The 17,926-nt window shown below is 47.2% G+C and overlaps 1 long non-coding RNA gene across 1 annotated transcript; it reads left to right on the top strand.

Annotated features, from left to right (window-relative positions):
* Positions 1 to 7,935: 7,935 nt before the first annotated feature.
* Positions 7,936 to 8,558, top strand: LOC148757310 (uncharacterized). Its single transcript, XR_016022451.1, has 2 exons — positions 7,936 to 8,051; positions 8,164 to 8,558. It is a non-coding gene; the product is annotated as an uncharacterized LOC148757310 (long non-coding RNA).
* The last annotated feature ends 9,368 nt before the right edge of the window (positions 8,559 to 17,926 follow it).

Here is a 17,926-nt window from a genome sequence, read left to right as displayed (position 1 = left end):
GAACCCGTAACCTGTGGAGTCTGACGCTGCCTCCAGGTAGATAGTGACAGAACTGCGTTGAAGCAGAGGGAGCCCAGCTGCTGTTGCAGAATTGCTTGCTGGCATAAGGTCACCTCCCACGTCGAACTTCACACATTGAAATTGGTGTCCACACTTGAAACATGCAATATTTTTTATCTAACTTATCAAGGCACATTTGGTTATTAAGAATAGCAGAAGTTAACAAGAATCGTTCTAACATGAATTGAGTCTCTCAAGCACAGATGATGAGAAATTAAAGAATCATGCAAACGTTACCGAACAATTCATTAGCAAGGGCAGGTCTAAGATGGTGGCATTGGAAGACTCTGAGCTCACCTCTCCCTGGGACACAACGAATGTACACCTACATTTAGGGCAATTTCTCCTGATAAACAGCTGAAGGATACTTGAACAGCTTCTTCAAAACAAAGAGAGAGAGAGAGAGAGAGAGAGAGAGAGAGAGAGACTTCATAGAGAAGGTTGGGGACTGGGAAAGCTGTGGGACCTGAGGGGGGTCTCCAGGATTGGAGGAGGAGGTGAGCGCCATTGTTTTCATTTCCTCTCCACCTGGAGAGCTCAGCTGTGAGCTCTACCCAGGTGATCTGGACAACATGGAAGGCTCTGTAGAGAGTTCCTGGATACCCCTCCGGGAAATCACCTCAGCAAGAACAACGGGGCTCCAATGCACAGACTCCTGCACCAGGCCACCTGCCCTGAGCCCACACCTGCAGGCCAGCTGGCACCACAGGTGATGCAGTGTCTGCCCTGCCTCCACACAGCCTGTCATAGCACACAGCACAGTCTACACAGAGGTCACTTCTACACAAGTCCACGTTTTCCAAGAGCGAGAGATAACTATTTCATCTCATCCATAGTAAGAAATACAGAAAGTCAAACAAAATGAGAAGACAGAGGGATATGCTCCAAATGAAGAAACAGGAAAGGAAAAAAATAACCTTCACAGGTAAGGGAGATGGAGACAGACACCCCTATAATCTGAGTGAAGCATGAAGATGCCCTGAGGTGATGGGGCCGCTACCACAGGGGTCACGTGTCCTCACCTTAAGGCAGGTGACCAGGGGACCGATCAGTGGGGAGGCAGGAGCTGTCTCTGATGGGCTCTGGTCACCGTATCACAAAGATATTTTTTGTGTCTGGGCACCAGGGGGTGCAAAGGGTCCATTTCTGAATGTCTGGGGGTGGTCAGAGTTGAGACCAGCCACCTGGCACTGCCTGGTGCCCTCTGCTCAGTGCTCACAGCTGTGACCTCCCCACAGCCTGTACCCCACACAGCCCCTCCCCTGCCCACACACCTGACATCCTCAGGCAGAGAGGCCTAACCCAGAACCCAGTGAGGGATCAGAAAGCTGGGGGTCTCATTTGCATGAGTGGACCCTCCCTCTCTCAGAGTATGAAGAGGGGAAGGGAGACATTTGGGGGAAGCTCTGCTTCAGCTGTGGGGCCACAGAAGGCAGGACTCGGTGATCATCTCCACCATGGCCTGGTCCCCTCTCCTCCTCACCCTCATCGCTCACTGCACAGGTGACTGGATACGGGGACAGGGGAAGGGACCCTGGGAAGACACATGGGGCCCTGCCTCCTCCTCTTGTCTCTAGACCCAGAATCACCATCTCTGTGTCTCTCCCTCTTCCAGGATCCTGGGCCCAGTCTGTGCTGACTCAGCTGCCCTCCGTGTCTGGTGCCCCGGGACAGAGTGTCACCATCTCCTGCACTGGAAGCAGCTCCAACATCGGGGGTGGTTACAGTGTGCAGTGGTACCAGCAGCTCCCAGGAAAGGCCCCCAAACTCCTCATCTATGGTAATAGCAATAGACCCTCGGGGGTCCCCAACCGATTCTCTGGCTCCAAGTCTGGCAACTCAGGCACCCTGACCATCAGTGGGCTCCAGGCTGAGGACGAGGCCGATTATTACTGCCAGTCTGTTGAGACCAGTTGGGGGCTCACAGTGCTCCAGTCCTGTGAGGAAGTGAGACAAAAACCTGCTGTCCTCCCGTAATAGGGCTTTTCTGAGTAAACACCACTCCTCTGACATCAGCTCTTTCTTCTTTTGTTTGGTTTAAAAGTTAGGTCTCAAACCCACCCCAGAAAACTTTGGACAGTGTGCCCTTGTCCTGACAAGTTCTGCCACCAAAGACTGCCTTTCGTGGCCGCACATTGTCAGATTTTCTCAAACTGAACAGAAATTCCTGGTTGCTGGGACATGCTGCCCTGGGGACAGAGGCCATGTGCGGTGTGTTAGTGCCAGGGCAACACAACATAATACACAGACTGGGCGGCTTAACCTACAGAAACATATGTTCTCACGGTTCTGAAGGCTGGAAGTACAATTGGCGGATTGGCTTCTCCTGAGGCCTCTCTCCTTGGCTTACAAGCGGCTGCATTCTCCCTGAGTCCCCACAGGACCTGTTCTCCGTGTGCGCTCACCCCTGGTTTCTCTTCCTTGTCTTATAAAAAGAACATCCCTACTTGATTAGGGCACGACCCTCGTGACCTTGGTGACCTTAATTACCACCTATGAGGCCTGATCTCCAAAGACAGTCACGTTGGGGGTTCGGGTTTGGACATAGGATTTGGAGGAGACACAGTTCAGTCCATATCAAGGGTCAGGACAGCACAAGGGACACAAGATCCAGGTGTGTCTGACTCAGTATAGTCGACTGTCCAGACAATGTGTGTCCACACCATTTACTGAACACTTACTATGTGCTTGACTTGGTTCTAGGTACTAAGGATACTTTTTAGAAAACATAGGGATGTTTCCTATGTTTTCAGAGAACAGACATTGTCTGGGAGGAAAGAGGACAATCAAGCCACAATATTGTGTCCAGGGTTTATGTCCCACATGGGGACAAAATGTCTCTACAGTCACAAGTATCACATCCACACAACATTCTTTCCCCACCAAACAATCAGAAGGAGAAAGACTTGCCCTCCGTGACCCATTGATCAGGAATCCTGGTATTCAGGATACTGGAGCACGTTGAGACAGGTTAGTTAGCGTATCATTAGGTAGATAGGGCGGTCCCTGGTGGAATAAACAAAGACAGCCATATCCTAAAACTCCAGGTTTTGAAATCACTCCTTTGCTCTAGGACAGAATGAAAAGGTGTCTTGAAGTTAATCATAAAATTCCTTTTGGCCAAACAAACAGAACAGATCTGATAGATAGGAATAGGTTATTTTGCTAATCCCTTTAGGAGGGGCTACAGAACAAACCCAGTAGACAAATTCCATTAAAAAACACCAGCTCTGACTTATTTCGCTCAGCATTACACTCTCAAGATCCATCCATGTTGTCACAAATGTTCCTATATCATCTTTTCTTACCGCCGCATAGTATTCCATTGTGTATATATAACACAACTTCTTTATCCATTCATCTATGAAAGGACATTTTATTTGTTTCCCTGTCTTGGCCACCATAAATAAAGCTGCAATGAACATTGGAGTACACATGTCTTTATGGATAAATGTTTTCAGACTTTTTGGGTAGATACCCAGCAGAGGGATTGCTGGGTCATATGGTAATTCTATTTGTAATTTTTTGAGGAACCTCCACACTGCCTTCCATAGTGGCTGCACCAGTCTGCATTCCCACCAACAGTGTATGAGGGTTCCTTTTTCTCCACAGCCTCTCCAACACTTGTTACTATTTGTCTTGTTGATGATAGCCATTCTGACTGGGGTGAGGTGGATAAGACAGACAGAAAAATGAGAGAACCATATGATTTCACTGATATGTGGTATATAAACTAAAAACAACAATAGAACAAGACAAACAAATGAGACACAAAAACTCATAGACACAGACAATAGTTAGTGGTTACCAGAGGGTAAGGGGGGAGGGGGCTGGTAGGTGAGGGTAAAGGTGATCAAATGCATGGTGATGGAAGGAGAACTGACTCTGGGTGGTGAACACACAATGGGATTTATAGATGATGTAATACAGAATTGTACACCTGAAATCTATGTAACTTTAATAAGAATTGTCACCCTAATGAAGACTTAATTAAAAACAAAAGAACTCCCAGTGTTTGCCACTTGCCCACTACTCCAGGGTACTGCTCCTTCACTTGTCACCCTGTTGGATGAGGACAAGTTTCTGGGGTCAAAACACAAATCTTCTGCCTACAGTCTCCATGTGAGGGCTTCTGCTCCCAAACCAAAGACACTGCCCCTCCCTTCTGTCACCTCTGTGTCATTGCTGACAACTTCACAGGATCCTGGTCACAGGGAGTGAGCTGAGCGTCAGCCTATCCTGATTCCGCTGTGACTCTGTCCCTCTGGGATGCAAAGTCATCTAGTAAAGCCCCAGCTGAGCTCTCCTTGTTTTCCCCACTTTGGACATAGATGTCAGGACTACTCTGCATGTTAGCAAATAGAACTCTTGTTTGAAAGATTTGCTTTCAACACCAGGGAGTGTTTGGGCTGAGAACAGGATCTTTGGGAGGCCTGTGCGGTTGGTGAACATGGACTTGGAGGAGGGAAGATGTGAACAGGTCCTGAGCCATAGGTCAGATGCCACCATCATGACAGGAATCTCTGAGCTCTCAGCATGTGGTCCTGACACACTATGGGAGGAAACGATGCAGTTACTGCAATGGGACATCCATCCCCTGCCCATGGTGGGCAGCAGGCATCAGCACGGGCCTTCAGGGATAAAAGCACAGCCGGAAGCAGCTCTTACCTGGGACAAGCAGTCACCCGCAAAACAGAGGGAGCTGCTCTCTGCTCCTCCTGCAGGGGGAGCTCTTCGGCCCTGGTTCTTCTGCCATGTGCAGCTTCCTTCCCATCATCCCTTCACCACTGGCTCCTAATCGCCACCTGGACCTTCTCGATGAGAGAGGGTATCGTGAGCCTTGGTGCCTTGTGAATAGGGAGCCAGTGTGTAGGGATGACACACATCAGGGCCCTGCTAGTAACTATGGCCTCCCAGCTTATGCATGGTGACGTGTGTAATAAATACTATGTCCTTGGTCATATTTTAGACTGTATTTCTAACAAGTATGTTGTCATTTTATTTTAGCTTATAGTTTCCATGGAAGCTAATATTTTTGCGTTTTTAGATATTTTAATTATCCTTTGTCATTTTTCCTTTTGTACTAAATTTGAGATCCTCTCATTCTTTTCAAAAATTTACATAAGTGTGTATATAGGTGCATTATGTGTGTATGAATACACATATGTGGTGTGATCAACAAATATGGTGAATGCAGCTGCTAAATGCCGTCCAACAGAAAGGCAGGGTTCTGCAACGTGGGAAGGAGCACGTGGAACCTTAGTAACAGTGTGTGACCAGTTTCATCTTGTTTGGTCTCGTCAGTGAGGTGTGAGCTACGGTTGAGAGAAGGTGTGTTTTAAAGTGTGCTGTAAATCATCCTCCATCATGACAAGGCTCCGTGTCACACATAACATCTGGCCTATGGCAATTTCTGTCTAATGAAAACATTATGGTGTGTCCTCATCCACCTCATTCACTGAATCTGGCACCGTGGGACTTCTGTCTCTTTCCCAAAGTCAAATGACCACAAAAGGTAAATGTTTTCAATTGATTCAGGACATCGAGGCAGCCACGACAGCACAACTAAATACAGTCATGAAAGAGGACTTCAGAACTGCTTCAGAAAGTGACAAGAACTATGGGATAAGTGCTCAAAGCGGGGGCTTATTTTAAGGGGGGTTAATGGCAATGTGTCTTTTACTGTAACATATTTTTTAACTAAAACATTCACTGTACTTTTTGACCACACCTCACATACATACATGTGTGTCTAATATATACACATATGTGATATTGTGATTTATGATAAGAAATCCATACTTAGTTTTTATTCCATTTCTGTCACTGAGCTCCTAAACCACTTGGAGTTTCCTAAGTGATGAGAGCTATGAAAGAGTCTTTTGTTTGTTAATGAGATGCCTTAGGGCCTCACCTCAGGTTGGGAGATATTTGCCAGGAGAACCAGCCATGTGATTACAGGGTGGGAACTTTCAGTCATGGGCTCCTGACCTCTGGGATGTGGAGCGAGGCTGGAGGTAAAATGGCTTGTGAGTGGCCAATGTTTCAATCAATTGTGCCTATGTAATGAAGCCTCCATGAAAACCCAAATAACCTGGGCACTGAAAGCTTCAGGGCAGGTGAGCACTGGAGGTGGTGGAGACTAGCTCCATGGAGAGGGCATGGAAGCTCCGCACACTTTGCCCCTGGTTTACCCTCTGCATCTCTTCCATCTGGGTATTTCTGAGTGATATCCTTTCATAACCAGCCACTGATCTGTAAGTAAAATGTTCCTCTGAGTTATGTGGGCCCCTGTAACAAATTAATCTTACCCAAGGAGTGTGGGGAGGAACCGTTGGAACCTTCCACCTATAGCTGATCAGAAGTAAAGGTGATAGATAACCTGGATTTGTGTGAGTGGCTTCTGAAGTTGGGGTGGGGTTGGGAGAATGGGGGGCAGTCTTGTGGGACTGAACCCGTAACCTGTGGAGTCTGACGCTGCCTCCAGGTAGATAGTGACAGAACTGAGTTGAATCAGAGGGAGCCCAGCTGCTGTTGCAGAATTGCTTCTGGTGTGAGGTCACCTCCCCCCTCGAACTTCACACATTGAAATTGGTGTCCACACTTTAAACAGACAATATTTTGTATCTAACTTATCAAGGCACATTTGGTTATTAAGAATAGCAGAAGTTAACAAGAATCGTTCTAACATGCATTGAGCCTCTCAAGCACAGATGATGAGAAATTAAAGAATCATGCAAATGTTATCAAACAATGTATTAGCAAGGGCAGGTCTGAGATGGTGGCATTGGAAGACTCTGAGCTCACCTCTCCCAGGAACACAATGAATATACACCTACATTTAGGGCAATTTTTCCTAAGAGACAACTGAGGGAGAATTGAGCAGCTTCTGCACAACAAAGGAGAGAGAGAGACTTCATAGAGAAGGTTGGGGAACTGGGAAAGCTGTGGGATCTGAGGGGACTCTCCAGGATTGGAGGAGGAGGTGAGCGCCATTGTTTCCATTTCCTCTCCACCTGGAGAGCTCAGCTGTGAGCTCGACCCAGGTGCTCTGGACACTGTGTAAGGCCTCAGTGGAGGGTTCCTGGACACCCCGCTGGAAACTCTCTCCCACAAGAACAACAGGGCCCCACTGCACACACTCCTGCACCAGGACACCTGCCCTGAGCCCACACCTGCAGGCCAGCTGGCACCCCAGGTGATGCAGTGTCTGCCCTGACCCCAACCAGCCTGTCACAGTACAGAGCACAGTCTACACAGAGGTCACTTTCACACAAGTCCATGTTTTCTATTAAGGAGAGGTAACTATTTCATCTAATTCATAGTAACAAACACAGAGAGTCAAACAAAATGAGAAGACAGAGGAATATGATTCAAATGAAAAAACAAGAAAAGAAAAAAATGACCTTCACAGGGAAGGGAGATGGAGACAGACACCCCTATAATCTGAGTGAAGCATGAAGATGCCCTGAGGTGATGGGGCCGCTACCACAGGGGTCACGTGTCCTCACCTTAAGGCAGGTGATCAGGGGACCGATCAGTGGGGAGGCAGGAGCTGTCTCTGATGGGCTCTGGTCACCGTATCACAAAGATATTTTTTGTGTCTGGGCACCAGGGGGTGCAAAGGGTCCATTTCTGAGTGTCTGGGGGTGGTCAGAGTTGAGACCAGCCACCTGGCACTGCCTGTGCTCTCTGCTCAGGGCTCACAGCTGTGACCTCCCCACAGCCTGTACCCCACACAGCCCCTCCCCTGCCCACACACCTGACATCCTCAGGCAGAGAGGCCTGACCCAGGACCCAGTGAGGGATCAGAAAGCTGGGGGTCTCATTTGCATGAGTGGACCCTCCCTCTCTCAGACTATGAAGAGGGGAAGGGAGACATTTGGGGGAAGCTCTGCTTCAGCTGTGGGGCCCCAGGAGGCAGGACTCGGTGATCATCTCCACCATGGCCTGGTCCCCTCTCCTCTTCACCCTCATCGCTCACTGCACAGGTGACTGGATACGGGGACAGGGGAAGGGACCCTGGGAAGACACATGGGGCCCTGCTTCCTCCTCTTGTCTCTAGACACAGAATCACCATCTCTGTGTCTCTCCTTCTTCTAGGATCCTGGGCCCAGTCTGTGCTGACTCAGCCGCCCTCAGTGTCTGGGGCCCTGGGACAGAGTGTCACCATCTCCTGCACTGGAAGCAGCTCCAACATCGGGGGTGGTTACTATGTGAGCTGGTACCAGCAGTTCCCAGGAAAGGCCCCCAAACTCCTCATCTATTATGATAACAAAAGACCCTCGGGGGTCCCCGACAGATTCTCTGGCTCCAAATCTGGGAATTCGGCCTCCCTGACCATCAGTGGGCTCCAGGCTGAGGACGAGGCCGATTATTACTGCCAGTCTGTTGATAACAGTTGGGGGCTCACAGTGCTCCAGGCCTGTGGGGAAGCGAGACCAAAACCTGCAGTCCCCCTGCAATGGGGCTTTTCTGAGTAAACCTCACTCCTCTGACATCAGCTCCTTCTTTTATTTGGTTTAAAAGTGAGGTCTCAAACCCACCCCAGTAAACTTTAGACAGTGTGCCCTTCTCCTCACAAGTTCTGCTCCCAACACCTGTCCTTGGTGGCCGCACATTGTCTGATTTCCTGAAATTTACCAGAAATTCCTGCTTGCTGGGACAGGCTGCCTTGGGGACAGAGACCATGAGGTGTGTATTAGTGCCAGGGCTGCCACAACACAGTACACCGATTGGGCAGCTTAACCAACTGAATTGTATTTTTTCATGGATGTAAATTCTAGAAGCCCAAGATCAAGATCTTGGCAGGTTGGCTTCACCTGAGGTCTCTCTCCTTGGCTTACAGACGGCTTTATTCTCCCTGGGTCCCCACATGGCTTGTTCTCTGTGTGCGCTACCCCTGGTTTCTCTTCCTCTTCTTATAAAGACACCAGCCCTACTTGATTAGGGCACCACCCTCATGACCTTGGTGACTGTAATTACCACCCACCAGGTCTTATCTCCAGAGATAGTCACATGGGGGTTTGGGGTTTCAGCAGAATTTGGAGGGAACACAGTTCAGTCCATATCAAGGGTCAGGACAGACCCAGGGAGAAAGATTCCCGCTGTGTCTGACTCGGGATAGTCGACTGTCCAGACGATGTGCATCTACACCATTTATTGAACACCTACTGTGTGCCTGACTTGGGTGTCGCGGTCAGGGTACAGTGCAGAAAAGCCTGGAAGGGTCCCCATGCACAGGGAGCTGACTGTCTGAGAGATGAAATCGGTCAAATGCACCAAAATATTGTTTCCCAAGCTTATTTCCTATGTGGGGACACAGTGGCTGTGCAGCCTCGGGCATCGCATTCACACAACAAACCGTCCAGAAAGAGAGAGGCTGCCCTCCCTGACCCACGATCAGGAACCCCAGCCTTATGAGGACTGGACCAGATCACTCACAGCGTCTCCTGACACCGTCATGGTGACCTGGGAAGTGACATCAGATTGGTTTACGCACCACAGGGCTTATCCACTTGGAACTGGGGTCAGACACAGATGAGCCACAGGGCTGGGAGAGTTGGGTCTGAACAGGAGAAGAGATGATGGCAGTTTCACCAAGTAGTTGCCCATTGGGTACCTCACTGTTCCCTCCAAACTCACTGTTAGTTATGTTGGGACGTGGACTGTGGTCTCTGACATCTGCACAGGGCACACAGGCCAGGCTGCTCCCATTTCATAAACTGCAGCTCGTTCCCTGACCACGTGCATATTCCTGCAATAAATCAGTTACAGGCCAAGACACTCTCACTCCCGTTCACGGGTATTGATCTGAACTCAGGTAGTCTCAGGAGAGGTGGGAGAATGGCCTGACTTCCCAAAGGTAGTAAGGATATAAAGGAGGTTCCAGAACTAAATATCATCCACTTTCATACCATCCCTGGAACCCTCTCCTCCACCTGTCACTGACTGTCTGGTGAGGGCGAGACTCGGGGCCCAGCATGCAAATTACAACCTCTGCCCACACACGCCATATGGGGCTCCTTCTGCTCCCAAACTAAAGCAACTCTTCCCTTGGTCACCTCTGTGTCACTGCTGAGAACCTCTCTCACTCACAATGTCCCAGTCATAGGGAATGAGGTGACAGTCACCCTGACTCTGATTCTGCTGTGACTCTGCCACTTCATGACACATAGTCAATGATGTGAACTCCACTTGAACTCTCCTGGCTTTTCCCCACCTTGGACTCTCTTGTCAGTGTCCTACTGGAATATTTTGTCTATAATGTCGTGTTATGTCCTCAGGTCTAGGTCATTTATTTTCCCACATTCTACTGTCTCCCTTATGTTCTCATGCCCTTTGCACCAATCAGCTAATGACCCCAAACAATCATCTCGAGCCCATTTTCACAAAAAAAGGGTGTGTGTGTGTGTGTGTGTGTGTGTGTGTGTGTGCATTTGTGTGTGTATTTCTGGAAAAAGACACATTAATCAAAGAAAGTTATAGTAGCTCCTGGGAATCACTCCAGGACCCCAGAAATGGAATCCTGAGTGTAAAATCAGTCCTCCCTCAAAACAGTGTAAATAAATTGGGTAGAAGAATGCGCTGATAAATCCCAGGGAATAATCTCCCAAAGTGTCAGAGAATAATTTTCAAAAAGTAACACACATGAGTCTCATACAAATAGAGCATCAACTTAGGTCACAGTTACATCCAGTTCATCTTTTACTGAGGAGAACATTGAGATGGCAAGAAATTTTAAAGAATGTGTTTTTAAAACATAGAATTTTGTTTTAGTAAATGAGGAAAATGTGTCTGTTGGAGATAAACTGGTTCATGTTTTACAGTGTAAGAGAACTGTAAGCTTTGGGTTTACCTTCTCTTGGGACCAAAATCTACAAAGTAACATGATTCCATTTATGGAAACACCCAAAGATCTGAAACACCCAAACATCTAGAGTTTGGACTTTCTCCATCTCACACTTCCCGTCCAATCTTTTCTAAGGGGGACTCTGTCCTCCCTCTGTCACTCCTCACCCTCCGACACACGGCTCCTCCCTGTCTTCATTTCCAGGAGCCTCAGTGGATCACACTCAGTGAGTCAGCGAGCTTAGTGACCTGAGTAACAAAAGCGCATCTTCTTGGACCCCGAAGCACCTGTCTGGGCAGAGTCTCCTTTCTCTGAATTCTAATCCCGTTGTTCCTGGTCAGCCACCTCTCCTGGGTCATGTGATTCATCTTTGTCTTCCTCTGTTTATGTCACTTTGTGGACTTCTCCACATCATCACCTAAACACTAGCAATCTTCATGTCATGCCCACGTCCCCTCAGCTGTCATGTTGTCCCTCACTCCTGTCCCCCTATGATCCCACCAACATCATCCCCTCGCAGACCCCTGAGGGCAGCAGCGGCCTCTCTGGTCTCCCTGCATCCAGTGTGGAAGGGGAGGAAGGGAGGCGTCTGTACGCCTCCCACCCCTGTGCTGCTTCTGCAGGGTCGGCTCCATGAGGCAGGGATGAGGGTGTCTAGCTCAGCCTGCATGCCCCTGCCAGCCACTGTGCCCAACACCAGATGGGTGCTCAGTAAATAGTTACCATGGAGACATGCCCCTCGTACCCCAGGACACGTGGACCCGGGGCAGGATGGGGCCTGACCTGGGAGAGTCAGCTGTGCACACGCTCCTCTCTCTGCCCTCAGCCTGAGAGCAGAGGGGGCACCTGCCAGGGAGACAGCACCCTGTGAACTGGGGACACAGGAGGCCTCGTCCTCTGCATGAGAGTATATGCAGACTAACAAATCTCTGCTTATTAATGCGGGAGGAAAAGGGGAAGTAAATTCAGTGAAAATTCGCATCATCAAAAATGAAGAAAAGTAATGAGGAAACTCAGGGTTTGAATATGTTTGTAAAAATCAGTTTCTGCCAGATAATGGATATAATTTCATCAAATGACTCTTGTGTGATTTAATCAAAGTTTTCTTAAAAAAAGAATAAGTCTTACAATAAACAATATGTCAAAGCCTGTACACTTGTCAATGCAAAATTAAAACTAGCATAGGTTGTCTTTCAATTAAATTATTTTTTGAGCAACAACTATTTTATATGATATTGTAATTGCATTTAAATGACACTGTGGCATTGTCCAAATTCATTGGAAACTTACAACTTAATAAAATTTATGTTTATACACATAAAAATAATTATGGAACATGGAGGTTCCATGATGGAAAAGACAATGTGACAAAACCCATCTACCTGCGTTACAAAAGGGTGACCCAATGTCTCTGAATGGCACAATCAGGGAGGAAGAAAGGTGCTGACTTAACCCAATTTGAAAATCAGTTGAGCCTTTATGACTAAAAGCAAAAGAAACTGAAGATAAACACTCTGCTGTCAGTGATATAGTTGAATCTCGTGAGCGTGGTGATCAACGATATCGATGTATCTGTACTTGGACTGGAAATGAACAATCAAGTAAATGGAGGGACATTGGTAGGAGGCACGTGTCCTTCTTTAGGAATAGAAATTTATGTACTTATACAGCCAAGGGGAGGAGGCTTGAGTCGTCCACATGCTCATGCTTCAGAGTTGGAGATCGCAGAATGAATTCATGTTTAGTTTAATGGAGACAGAAAATTGCATATAGAAATATTTACATATAGTGTACATTTCTGGGATAGTTTACTCATATGTATTTTATTATTCTGTCAGCTGAGGAGAACTTAAAACAATGACACCCCATAGTAAAGAGTACGCCTTTAGCAAGATATTGGTTTCTAATAGCATCCCCCAACACAAAGATGCAATATTCTTTTTGAGTTCTCAGAACAGGGAATACATAAGATGAGCACAGAGCATCTTGCAGTGCCAGAATGTAGAAGATCATTCAAAGCAAACACAAACACATAAGCGTATATGTTTGTGTGGACAATACACACACACACAATGACAGGGTTTGTCTAAAACAAAATGACCCAAATTAAAAGGCCCCCCATTGGGTGAAGCTAGAATGATTTCTGCAAATAAACGGAATTATACTGGGTTATAATTCAAGATATAAAATAGATGCTCATGATTCATGCTGTTAAATAGTTGAATAAATAAATAAATGGAGAGAGAAGAACTTCCTTCCTATGCAATAGAATTTCAAGTCATATATAAAAAGCCGTCCCCTGAAGGATGTCAGGAATAATTCCCACTCACTAAGTGTGGACAAAGCCATAAAAAACCAGGAGACTCTGAGAAACTGCCAGTGGAGAGAAGCCTCAGGAGACAGGATGAGTAAATTTAACAAACCATCCTAGATGGGATCTCAGAACAGGAAAAAAAAAAGACATTATGCAAAAGCTAAGGAAATCTGAATAAACTTTGGTAATTGATTGCTATGGTTTTAACTGTGTCTCTAACAATATATGTGATGAAGTCCTAAAACCCCAATACCTTAGGACATGACGTTATTTGAACATGGTTTTTTGCAGATGTAATGAATTAAGATGAGGCCAGTAAAATTTAATGTCATGTCTTATAATTCTTTGCCCTCTGACTCGGGTTGAGGTGATATTGAAGTTCATCTCAGTACTTTAAACAGAGCCTATAAACCCAACCCTCATTACCAGAGAGAATTCCACTATCACAGAACAATTTCTAGAAAGTTCTGTTGTTTGTTCAGCATCAACTCAGGCATTTACAAAATATACGTGATAGAGAACCAATGGGGGTAAGATACCATGTCCTGTGAACGCCTTATCTTAGGAGTAGAAGAAGAAATTCTAAGTACAGGGAGGTCCCTGTCTAGTAATGGTTTATTTCTATCAACCCCCATACTGGAAACAAGTATAAAACTAGACTAATAAAAAGGAAAAGTGATTGTAAATATGTCACACTGATACAAGAAGAAATAACAAATTTGTAGGCTAAATATAAAGCATGAATAAAAACCCAGAGTGAGAAGCATAAAGAGTGGACACTTTTTGCTGAAAGCATTTTATTCTTGTGACTAATATAGACGTCAAATGCCAGGGCCTGTACAATGAAGGTGATGGAATATAACAGGAGACCCTCATAACAGCAGCATAAACAAAAACAACCACAAAATTAATCAAACTAAGGATAATTCATGTAGATTTTTATGAGGTTTGAACCCACATGTACACTGGGAAGCTGTAGACCGTGAACTTGGTGTAGATGGGACACTGGTAATGAGACCAGACACCTGGCATAAGCAAACGCAAATGTCAGGTGACATTAATATATCTGGTAACAATAGCTCTGTGCACTAAATCCTATACTTAGCATCCTTAGATTCTGGAGGCATCTCCAACGTGGCCCGGTCCTTCGTCAGTAATCAAACATCTTCACTCACACAGGGACCAAGCCAGATGGCATCACAAAGGAAATGCTAACAAATAAGCAAGAAAATTTCCCCAAGACTTTATTTAAATAAAAAGCATGATACTCAAACTCATCTCTGATGCTAGAAAATCCATGGCACACACCCAAGCATGAACAATATTAGATATAAAATATATAAGACATTTTTTACGTAGTTGCAAAGTTTCTTCAGCAGATTTGCCAGAAGAATCCATTGTCATTTCATAATATTTGCGCTGATCACCAGAGAGCTACTGGGCTGAATACAGGGCATTTGCACGTTCCCTGGAGGAGAGCTAACAAATGAATTAGGGAGAGAACGCAGATAGGAAGAGGTAAGACTAATAGCAAATGCTCCTATGAGAGTCTTGGGCTATTGGCTATGGTTCCCGACACACTTTGGAGAGAAAGATGGAATTGACGGGCATCCTGCACAGGACACATTGTTACACTAGCCTATGCGGGGCGCCATGTAAATGGTGATACTCATAAAACTGTCTTTCCCATGCTTATATATTTTATCCTAGTCAAACTCACCCTCATCAGTAAAAGTGTATAATAATTGCTGGTTGTTGTTGACTGAATTGTGTGCCATCCACGATTCATATGTTGAAGACCTGACTCCTATGTGACTGTATTTGGAGATAGAGATGAAGGAGGTGTTTAAGGTTAAATGAAGTCACGGGGTCTGCACCACATGGAGAGCAGTGCTGGGCTCTGTGGTGCTTCATGTGGGACACGGCATGGGGCGGTCTCACCCGGCATGCCCTGCGGCGCTAACTCCTTAAGTGGTTATTTCTGTACATTTTTCTACCTTCCATAGATAAAAACTCCTGTAACAAAGAGAAACCATTGTAGACAAGTCCAGCAGTATGAGACCACACCGCTAGCAACCAAACACGGCTGTGTGAATAGAGACAGTCACCTGGTGAGCTGCCCTCACCAGCTGGGCTCTCAGGGCTTTGGCCACAGAGAGAGGTGAGTCCTGTGACCAGCAGGGGGCGCTGTGGGACTGCCCAGTGGTCCTTACAGAGCTGTTCAGAGAGGACCATTCACTCAAAGGAGTCAGGGCCTGTAACCTGGGCCCTATGTTCCCTGATGTAGACTCAGCAGCTGTGCCCTCTCATGCCTGGCAGAGTCCCCTGAGCAGGGACCTTTGTGTGGTCTCAACAGGTGCCAACTCCCAGTGGCGACGGAGGAGAGCAAACCTCCATCCTTCGCTGTCTGGGGTGTGAATTCAGCTCCAGACCAGGGCTCAGGGAGGGGCTGGGCAGTCAGTGGATGGACACACATTTGCATGGACAGCCCCTCCTCTGGCAGAGGGTGGAGAAGAAAAGGAGGCCTGGGGCAGCCCAGCCCCACTGTGGGCTCAGGGCTGTGTGCACCATGGCCTGGACTCCTGTCCTCCTCGTGCTCCTCTGTCATTGCACAGGTGGGGACAGGCGTAGGGGAGTCACTAACCTTGTTTTGTCTCTTCTTGCTCATGAAACTTTACCCTGGTCCCTGCCCATCACCCATTTGTGTCTGTGTTTGCAGGTTCCCTCTCCCAGCCTGTGCTGACTCAGCCGCCCTCCCTCTCTGCATCTCCGGGAGCATCAGCCAGACTCACCTGCACCCTGAGCAGTGGCTTCAATGTTGGCAGCTATACCATATACTGGTACCAGCAGAAGCCAGGGAGCCCTCCCCGGTATCTCCTGTACTACAAGTCAGACTCAGATAAACACCAGGGCTCCGGGGTCCCCAACCGCTTCTCTGGATCCAAAGACACCTCGGCCAATGCAGGGCTTCTGCTCATCGCTGGGCTGCAGCCTGAGGACGAGGCTGACTATTACTGTAAAATATGGGATGGCAACTCTAACACTCACACAGTGTTTCAGACCCACAAGGAAGTGAGACAGAAACCTGCTCTCTGCCCTCCAGGCCTGGTGCAGTCACCCTGCTGGTGAGTCTGACCAAGTCAGTCTCAGCTGTGACTTGTGTGGTCAGATCTTCATCCAAAACCTGCTTTTCCTGGGCCAGTACTTGTTACCATGTCACATCCTTCTCTGCCGTTAAACAGTTAGATTGATTTATTGCTCATATATTCTCACTCTGCTGATGTTTTCACAGCCGATCTTCCCTGCTCAGAGATAAAAAGTCTCCCAATGTCGACACTTGACGAGGTCAAATCAGGTTGACTCAGACCCTGTCCCTCTCAGGGTGGAGGAGTGAGTCAGATAAGCTTCTGGTCTGAGCGTTACAATCTGAATTCTGTGGTACAAACCAACACACTGAAATGAAGTGTATTCTATATACTAGCAATGAAGTATCAAATTGTAAAAAATAAAAACAATACCATTTATAACAATATCAGCATGAAATATTTAAGGCTAAATCTGAGAAAAATGAAAGTCTTGTACACTAAAAAGTACAAAACATTGTGAGGCAATTAAACGATACTTACAAGGATATAACTAGTTTGTGGGTAGAAAAACTAAGTGAGTTTAAGATAACTATTTTTCCCAAATTGAATGACAAACTCACAACAACATCTTCGGGTAAAATGTCCTTGCAATAAAGGATGAGGTAGACAATTTCAGCAAAGAAATGGAAACTGGAAGGAAACACCTAAATGAAACAATAGCCTATGAACGATCCTTCTCTAGTTACATGAGATCTGCTTGTACCTGGGGGAGGAGAGGGAGAGGAAGTAGATGTGAAGTCACAGGAAGCAAATAATGGTGAGGCAGGGATAGCAGCGTTAGCCCCGGAAGGGCACAGACCAGGTGGGGAGACGCTGCCCTGAGGGCTGACGGGCAGAGTGTGGGCGCAGCAGGCCTGGTTGGGTGTCACTGGGCGCTGAGCCTGTGCTGTACCTGAAATGTACATCTGACGTGACATGTTTGTGATTGTCACCACATCCCAATACACGTCCCTGTGTCCTGTCCCCAGGTAGAGGAGAATCAGGACCTTAAATGCTCTATATTGAAGAAGGCAGCATGTCATTTAAGGGACTCTGACTCTGACTCTATTTCCAGAGCTTAGAAATGAAACCTGCATCTGTAATTCCTGGGAAGACAATCTGAAGACCCTTCTCACAAAATGGATCCCCTCCAAACCTGCCTCACTCTGTCACAGAAAGCGTGGGAGTGTCCCAGCCACACATGTGGTGTCGGTTGTCTGGTCCTGTGGGTGTGGCTGTAGTGGGAAGTCATGCCTACTGGGGGAGTCTCATCCCCGTGACCTATACGTCCTTGAAAGACAGACTCTCAGGGCCTTTGTAGCACCCAGGACACAGAATTCCCACCCTCCAGTACTTATCATAAGTTGCTCCACAGAACAGGACCCCAGAAGGTACCAGAGGACGAAGAGGATGATGTGGGCATGGAGGAGAGCACGAGCAGGCAGGCGGCTGGGCCTCAGCTCTGGGCCTCAGGAACGGGCTGTGGATTGTCCGCATCACGTCCTGGATTCCCGTCTTCCTCACCGCCCCTGACATGAAGCCGGGAAAGGATCCTGACACTCGTGTTCATCCCTC

This window comes from Rhinolophus sinicus, chromosome 9 (genome assembly GCF_057876585.1).
Source record: "Rhinolophus sinicus isolate RSI-liver-muscle chromosome 9, RSI-T2T, whole genome shotgun sequence".
Lineage (NCBI taxonomy): Eukaryota > Metazoa > Chordata > Mammalia > Chiroptera > Rhinolophidae > Rhinolophus > Rhinolophus sinicus.
This window is presented reverse-complemented; position numbering and strand designations above follow the sequence as displayed.